Below are 9,485 nucleotides of genomic sequence, written 5' to 3'. Positions count from 1 at the left end.
GGTTGGAGGAAAGGAAATTTCACCAGCAACAAATGAAAGGGTTCTTTACAGTAAGGGCAGTTAAAATGTGGAATTCATTACCCATGGAGACTGTGATGGCAGATACAATAGATTTGTTCAAAAAAAGGTTGGACATCTTTTTACAGTAGATGGGAAAGGTATACAGGGATATACCAAATAAGTATACATGGGAAGGATGTTGATCCAGGGATTCATCCGATTGCCAATTCTTGGAGTCAGGAAGGAATTAATTTTTCCCCTTAATGGGGTTTTTTGTTTGCCTTCCTCTACCTTTTTTCAACCTCATCTACTATGTATATGTAACTATGTAACTATGTAACTTTAACGGAGTTTGATGTATCTGAGCCAACATGTTCCATGTGGTCATCTTTATTAGTACAGCAGGGCCCCGGGTATTCGGCGGGTTCCGTTCCAGAGGCCCGCCGTAAAGTGAAAATCGCCGGAAAGCGGATCCGGCGATTTGCAGTGCTGCGCATGCGCAAACCGGCATTTTCGCCGTTCTGCGAATGTGCGATCTATACGCTGCGCGCGCAACCTGCGGTCTGCACATGCGCACCGGGCGCACCCACCCGTTCTGCGCATGCGCGATTTCAAATTCAACATGGCGGCCCCCTTCTCGGTGCCGCCGTATCAGCGGATCGCCGAAAAGCGGAGCGCCGAGAAGCTGCTGTATTTATCTTTTAGGCAGTAATATATAAACATTCCACAAGGTGGCAGTGCCACCTACTTAACACTACATCTTCCTTGTCAGACTCATTTGTCTAAAAGAACAGCTTTTTGTTTTCAAAGCAAATTTTCTTACTTTAAATTGAACATTTTTGTAATAAAATTACAATGTTCAAATATGTGATTTACTGAACATAGATACTTAGCTGACTAACCTCATCTAGTCCGTGGTTCTAACCTGTTGTTCTGTGGAACTTTTTGAGCTTTACATTTCCTGATGTGTGAACTGCATACTCCAAAAGAACATCGGTAAGAAAAAACTAATGATACGTTTGTTGGTTTTCGTCTTCCCCTTTTGTTAAAATCGCCATTGCTTATCTTTTTTTTCACCCCAATCACAAATGTAATTGTTTACCCTTTGAATGAAGACGGGGCCATGGCACCAGAGGCTGATCTGATCCGATGGCCGCTCTGGCCCTCGAGATCATGTTCTCGCCCTGCCACTGATGACGGAGTGTAAGGGGAGGAGTAATCCGCCTTCAGATCCTCATCAAAGTAGATCATGTCCTGTGCTCCTGATGCGTTTTGTCTTAGCAAAATAAGCTTCTTTTTTTACGTAGCTACTATGTCATGAGACCTTCTGAGTGACAGACCCCATGACATAGTAGCTACACTGGCGACACACTTTATTCGAGCTCGGCTAGTCCCACGAATTCGGGTATACCCGGGTGTATTGAGGTTTGTGACTGTTTTCTGCCCGAGTGCATTGGGTTATTTTCCAGGCAGGGATTGAAGCATTTTATTCCCGCTGGCTGCAATACTGCACAGTATATATATATATACTGCATTACAATTCATGAATTTATGCCATCTGGTAGACACGCGAAGCATTGCAGCCTATTAAATCCTAATCATTATCATTTAACAGATCAGCCGCCCGTCAGCCAGGCACGAACCCAGGCTGGGAAGGCAAACGCAACGGGGCTTGTCAGAGGTGAGGAGCGGCGCATTCCAGGTATCTGCCAGGTACATACTGGGTATTTGCTCGAATAAAGTGTGTCGGTGCAGTACATCTTGGGGCACTCAAAGGGTTAAATACTTCAAACAATTGTTTTGAGGTTGCACACAAATTGTTGCTATTCAGATTTGCTAATAAGCATAAGCTGGGGCCTTAATGAAGGTGACTCCCCCCACCATATACACAAATATTCACACACAAAACGTAAATGGCACCTTGCACCATCCTTCCATTGAGATACTCTTTATAAGAGATCAACTGAGTATTTCTTTGTCCATATCAAGAAACTCATGGGGATCATGTGTCCCAGGGGATTTTTGTCCCGGACAATAACCTGGGATGTGGTCTGCGAGCATGTGGTGCATATGCGACGGGAGGAGAGACTGGAGCTCATTGGCCGGCATGGAGGCTCGCGTGACCTTTACATGAAACGTGATCTCTCTGGGAGCTCTGTGGTCATGGGTAGGGCCACCAAAGGATTTCCCGTGGGCTCAGGACTAGAGTTTTGATCGGGCCACTCCCTCGCCCTCGTGGTGGTGGCCTTGCAAACCCCCGCACCTCCCTTTCATACCTCCTCGCTCTCCCCCACCTTTATTCCTCCCGCTCTCCCATGTATTTCTCCCCCCTCTCTCGTACTCTTCCCCCTCTCTTCCTCACTCCCTCTCTTACACCACTCTCTCCACTCACACTCTCCCACCCTCCGCTATCAATTACCCCCCTTTCACTCAATGCCGCTCCCTCAATCCCCCATTCCCCCCTAGTCACACACAATTGCCTCCCCACACATATACACCATTCCCCCCACACACAATCCTCCCCGATACCCATACAATTCCACCCCCCCACAATATCTATACAATTCCCCACATGACACAAACAACACTACCCCCCCACAAAATACAAATCCTACCCCCCAAATACAAACAACAGTACCCCCCCAAATACAAACAACACTACCCCCCAAATACAAACACTACCCTCCGAAAATACAAACAACACTACCACCCACTCCTCAAATACAAACAACACACACACCCTGGGGGTGGTCGCAGGCCTCTGTTGCCCCTGCTATTCCCAGCTGCTGCAGGCCTCTCAACCACACCGGGCCTCCTGCCTGGCCTGCCTCTCTGCACACCGGGCCTTCTGCCCGGTGTGCCTCTCTCACACGCTGGACCTCTCTCTCCTGCCATTTAGGGTTGCCAGGTGTCCGGTATTGAATTGGACTGTCCTGTATTTGGATACTTTGTCCAGTAAAAAATGAGAGGTACTGTAATACTGGACATGTATGTGTCTGGTATTTTCCTCCCTGGACATAGTGACCTGACGCACCTTTCACCATTGAGTCCAGTATTTTTGGAGAAGCCACCAGCTGCCAGTGGTGCATGCCGGATGCTGGGTCCTCCTAGAAGTTGGGTCCAGCTTCCGGTGGGAGATATGCAGGCCTGGCGTGGGAAAGAGGCTTAGGTAGGCCCGGCAGGAGGCCAGGTGTAGGAAAGAGGCAGGAAGCCCGCATGGAAGAGAGGCAGGCCCGGCAGCAAACAGTCCCAGCAGAAGTTGGTCCAGACCTCTGGCCAGGCCCAATTTCCAGCGCTGGACGTCTGGCTTCCCCCACAGCCACCGTGCCCAGTACACTTCCCCCCCCTGTCAACAGCCCTGTTCATGTGGCATATACAGTTGCTTGGATGACTAGCGGCAGCTGCTGGAAAAGACGCTTTGCTTGCTCCGAGTGTGGAAAGAAGAACAGTTGAGGCTGGACGGGGGACGAAAAGTGCAATGGAGGAGGGAGAGGCTTGTCCTGCAGGTTCACAGCCAGAAGCAGTTTTCCTAAGTGCACGTCTGTTTTGGGTTGTCTCATCTGACACCTGGCGTTAAATTCAGGGTTAATTGACAACCGAAATTCCACTCCCGGTGGTTAGACATAATTAGACACATGGAAATGGATATAAAATCGAGAAATTCCCAAGTGGTACCTATTTTAAAGCAAAACTAAAATTATAATATTTTTAAAAAAAATTAAAATATGTGTAAATATTTAAGATGCCTTTATGATCTATTGAAGAGCCCATAGAGGTGTTTTCTTGTAGCTGCTTTATATATGTGAATCATCTGTATGACTACAATTGTCTTTCCCCTTTTATTCGAGAGCTCAATCAGAGGGATTTTATAAATTGTATATTCCAGATATGTGCCCTTTTGAGCCTGGCATTTGCAGTCTAAAACTGAAACAGTGGCATGGCTGTTACAAAAATGTAGATAATGTTGGTAGCGAAATTCCAGTATGGAAAAAAAAACCCACGAGATGGAAGTGTGCAGCTGTAAGACCTCAGCATATAAGCATTAAACTACATGGTTACATGGCCCTTCTGACCCTCTTCCCTCCTTCTCCTCTCTTTCCCTGTGTAGTCCTAATCTCTCTCTGGTTCTGTATTTGCAATGCATGCTGGTCTCTATAGTCCTAATCTCTCTCTGGTTCTGTATTTGCAATGCATGCTGGTCTCAATACTCCTAATCTCTCTCTGATTCTGTATTTGCAATGCATGCTGGTCTCAATACTCCTAATCTGTCTCTGCCTCAGTATTTGTTGAAGGGTGTAAAATATTGTTTTTTATTAACTTTTTCTATTTATCATTTAATCTAGCAAAGCACTCATTCTTGCCGGGGGAGTATGGCATTGCGAGCACCTAAGTTTTTTCCGGCGCAAACTCTCAACTACCGTATGTTTGTCTGTTTGCAGTCACTTACGTTTTAACATTTTGGATGTCCTAGCAATTAGTGCTGTATGTGGAACATTTACTCGTCAGTTTGAGTTTTCAATGATCAGTGACCCAATTCCTGTTGTACTTCTTCTGTAAAGGTGACTGAAAAAAATATTACACATCCAAATACCAATGCCAAGGGTTCCTTCTCAATTTGTGCATGGTTTATTTGATCTGAGCTGTGTAATAGTGAAGGAAGGGCGCTAGCTCTACTAGTGTTCACTAATAATATACAGTGAATAAATTCAAATCAAGTGATATATAAACATAATTCAGTGAAAACGTGATAAATAACGTGGATAAATGAATTAAAACCCCCTGCTAAAACCCAGCTGGTAGGGACTGGTTCCACTGGTCCCCCAATTCGTAGAAATCCGTTTGCAATCCAGGGGGAGCATATAAGGGAGATAAAACAAAATGCAATCTAAGTGTAGACAGTTTAATAATCTATGGGTCAATTCAGTGATGTGTCTTGGCTCGTATGTGTAGCCTACTCACAAGATGCAGATCAAATACGGGCAATAAAGCACAGTGGTCTTTGCGGGAAGGGCATCTATTCCAATGTGTAGTGGAGACCTCCAATCTCAGCAAGACAGCGGTGTATATAGGGGAGAAAAGATATCCATAGTGCAGACCAATCATAAAAAACGTAACTTTTATGGGGTTTTTTAAAATGGACACTTACAATAAAAACATTGAAACAATGCATATATCACAATGCTGTGATAGAAGAGAGTGCTGTTGACTTCTGGCTCACCCACCACCTCCGGTCTGTGAACACCGCGTGGGACGCTGCTACGCTGGACTCTCCACCTCCTGTGTTCCCTCTGGCTCCGGTCCTTGAGTTGGACGCCGCTCTGTTGTGTCTCTGGAGCTCCCTCTGAGGCGTGCTGTCCCGTCCCCTCCGGTTGACTCCGATACGTCACTTCCGGTTTGGTTGCGATCCGTCACTTCCGGTTGTGGGTCTGCAATCTCTGTCGCTGCTTCTCTCCTCCTGTGGGCGGCTACCACTCTACGTGTTTCGCCAATACGGTGCGTGGCTTCCTCAGGAGTGCCGCCCACAGGAGGAGAGAAGCAGCGACAGAGATTGCAGACCCACAACCGGAAGTGACGGATCGCAACCAAACCGGAAGTGACGTATCGGAGTCAACCGGAGAGGACGGGACAGCACGCCTCAGAGGGAGCTCCAGAGACACAACAGAGCGGCGTCCAACTCAAGGACCGGAGCCAGAGGGAACACAGGAGGTGGAGAGTCCAGCGTAGCAGCGTCCCACGCGGTGTTCACAGACCGGAGGTGGTGGGTGAGCCAGAAGTCAACAGCACTCTCTTCTATCACAGCATTGTGATATTTGCATTGTTTCAATGTTTTTATTGTAAGTGTCCATTTTTAAAAACCCCATAAAAGTTACGTTTTTTATGATTGGTCTGCACTATGGATATCTTTTCTCCCCTATATACACCGCTGTCTTGCTGAGATTGGAGGTCTCCACTACACATTGGAATAGATGCCCTTCCCGCAAAGACCACTGTGCTTTATTGCCCGTATTTGATCTGCATCTTGTGAGTAGGCTACACATACGAGCCAAGACACATCACTGAATTGACCCATAGATTATTAAACTGTCTACACTTAGATTGCATTTTGTTTTATCTCCCTTATATGCTCCCCCTGGATTGCAAACGGATTTATTTGATCTGAGTACATAATTGGGATGTATACACTAATGGTGTTTCTGCTTGCATTAGACCTGTGCCCATCACACCCTTGGATGCATCTACATGCAATAACACTACATGCATACACTTAAGAACTGTCATGTCAGCTGTGGGGTAACTACAGTTTTTGGGATGCAACATTTTTTATTTTTTTTGTAACTTACATTTTATTGGGTTCTTGCAGAGATATAACAATACATAGTTAACAGTACCATTCTGTTGACAGCTTGCTAAACATCTTCGCACATATATTCCATGCTAAGTTAATACATCAAAATAAATTTGGATGCAACAACGTTTTAAAGGCTGCCTGTCATGGGGGACCACAACTTTTAACACTGAAACCACCGGGATCACTATCACCAGACAGGACACAATAATTGAATAAACGAACATTTATTCTGGCAAGCCAGCAAACACACAAAAATACACAAACACAGTGAAACACTCACCAACCGGGGGCCTGGGGGCAAGAAACTAGCCTCACCTTCGTGCAGGGGCCTGCTTCAGAAGGCTTGCCCTGAACGTTGTCTTCCCTGGCTTCTCAGTGCTCTTACACAAAGAACTTTTGAATCTCCCGCCAGCTGCATCTCCGATCAGCTCACGGCTCCGGCGCTTCTCCGTCCAGTACTCTGCTATTTCACACAGACCACTTTTGAAAAGCCCGCCAGCCGAGTCTTCGATCGACTGCAGGGATGTTCCGGTTCTCTGCTCCGGGCTTACATAGCCCCCGCAGCTGCACCTGTACAATATCTACAGAAAAGAGTTTCATGAACATCAGTCTCGCTCAATGTCTGTTTTGTTTTATGCTACCTAAGATCATACAACCCCTTATCCTTATTTCTTATCAATGGTTAAAACTCTTTTAAAATTGAAGTGGCTCTGCCGGCATTTCAGTCACGCGCTCCCAGGCTGAAAAACAAAATCCCATCCACCCCTCCCTGTTGGACAGAAGCAGATTTGTCTAAGTACTAAAAAAAATGTAAATGAAAATTAAGAAGAATTTTATAAGGCTTTGAATGGTTTTATATTGTATTTACCACAGCGACGGCAATGTTAGTATATTTTGTGGAATAAAACCCTGTCAGGGTGGGTGGCATTAAAATACAGGGCCTATGATAAGATATAAGGGAGAGAGAGTTGTATCCGCAAGGGGGGTGTGGGGGTTATGTACAGGGAGTTTCCTCAGCCAATTTCGGAGGAGCCAGAGTGCTGAGCGGTACCTGGCTGGTTTGATGTAGCCATGGTGGTGCGCCAATGGCTGTGACAGGTTGGATACTCTGGCAAGGTAAAGTTGGTTGCAAAATTTTAAATGTATAACTATGGTTAATAAATGCTGTGGCTGTTTAACCTCCATCTTGGTTTTATGTGATATGTTACTACATGTGGGGTTTCGCGTGGGTTGGTATATTGGGAGAGGGGGGAAGTTTGAAGGTTACAAAGTCAAGTCTATTGGCTAGAATTTGTGAAAAGAGGAGTCTCTGTGGAAGGGGAAAGGAGAGGAAGAAGACAACAAATATGGTGAATTGTGAGGTTTCTCGGTCAGCTGAAGCTCATTTCCAATGTTAGCCTATTAGTCCACGAGAGATAGATAAATAGGGTAGCAAGGATACTGCGAGTCAGTGTATTTGGAGTGATTTGCAATATACCTGTGTGTGACTATGTTTCTAGAGAGCTATGTATAATACATAGAATTCACCATCAATTACATATGCTAGAGAGGATATTTCATTTCATTGCTCATATTGCAACCAAACCAATTGTTAAATTTCGATATTAATTTGGGTCTGTAAAGAAACTCAGATATGTGTGCATCTGGAAATAACTTATAATATACTGTAGGTTGTATAGGAAAAAGGGAAAACATTCACTGGATGTTGTTTTCTTTGCTTCTCTTTAATCGGTAGTCGGGTGCCCATAGACTGACCATCAGCCACTTATATGGTCCAAAACATGATATCCAAAGAAAAGTTAGTCACAGGACTCCTTCAACTTCTATCCACAAAATGTAATTCCTTTATTATGTCATTATAGCCTTCACAAATAGATTAATCAATCTAATAAACACTGTAACATACCAAGTTGCAGTACATACTTTTGGAAGACAAGTGCCTCAAGCCTACTCGGCCCGTCTTCTGGTCCAGGAGTCCCGAGACACTGAGTCTGTCAAATTTATATAGCTTAGCTAGGTATAAATAGATGTATCACAAATATGTTGTGTAAAACTGTGCGTAAGTTTGCTGCTATAAAGTGAAAATGATACATTCACACAGTAGCAATGTAGAAATTGTTACCATTTTAATTTTGTACTTTATTTGTGACTTTTTCTGCTGAAATCTTAGATGAACAATTTTTATTAACGACAAGAGGGGGCAGCAACAGAAAAGAAGAGCAAAGAAAAACAAATGTATGTACATTGTAAGCAGGGAAGCTCGTGACCAGAACAGGGAATCAGAACTGTAAAGAGACACTGCACTTCAAACTGAGATCACAGGAAACACGTTACAACAGTTCTTTTTAATAAAGGGCAGGGCTTTTATATCTGTATTTATGTTTTATAAACCCCAACACTGCCGATTCTTCTATCACTACTGTAAATCAATTTACAAAAGTCCAACACAGGTGTGTGAAATCAGAACAGTACATTCCAAAATCAGTCCAAATCCAAAACCCTTTAGATCTTTAGAACTAAACCCCCCAAATTATTTAGAACCAAAACCAGAACAGCATGCCAAGTGCCCATATCTAGGTGTTTCTCGACATATCTTTTGACATTACTTTAAGTTTTTCAGTTATATTATTGTGGTTTCCTAATAGTTTTTTCTTTTATACTTATTTTAAGCATTTTTCATGCTTTATTATTCTTTGTTAGCATTTCCATGCTTATTTAGAATTTTTTTACATAATTTGATAAAACTCTAAAACCAAAACCAAACAGATAGAGTTTTGGCGAAACTAGAATAGAAGCAAAATCAAAGCATGAAAATGTTTTAGAGCCAAAACTAAATCACAAGTAAAAATGCCCACACTTAAATTAGTCACTAACTGTACACAATGTCCATCCTTGTACTTGACTAAATGTAGAGATGGAAAAAAGGCAGGTTGTCAGAATTGTCTTTTCTTGTCCTGGTACAACAGTGTATGATTGATAAACTATCATTGGTACCAGCAAATATCAACCCCTGCATTTGTACCGTACAGTACTGTACTTTTCTAATGGCACGGCAGACATTAAATTGCACTAAGAAAGGCTGGTTTTAAGCAGTTATTTAAAAAAACAACAACAGTGACCATTTATTAGGAGTGTC

The sequence above is a fragment of the Ascaphus truei genome, chromosome 3 (assembly GCF_040206685.1).
Source record: "Ascaphus truei isolate aAscTru1 chromosome 3, aAscTru1.hap1, whole genome shotgun sequence".
Classification (NCBI taxonomy): domain Eukaryota; kingdom Metazoa; phylum Chordata; class Amphibia; order Anura; family Ascaphidae; genus Ascaphus; species Ascaphus truei.
The sequence above is the reverse complement of the archived record's forward strand: the minus strand, read 5'-3'. Positions refer to the sequence as shown.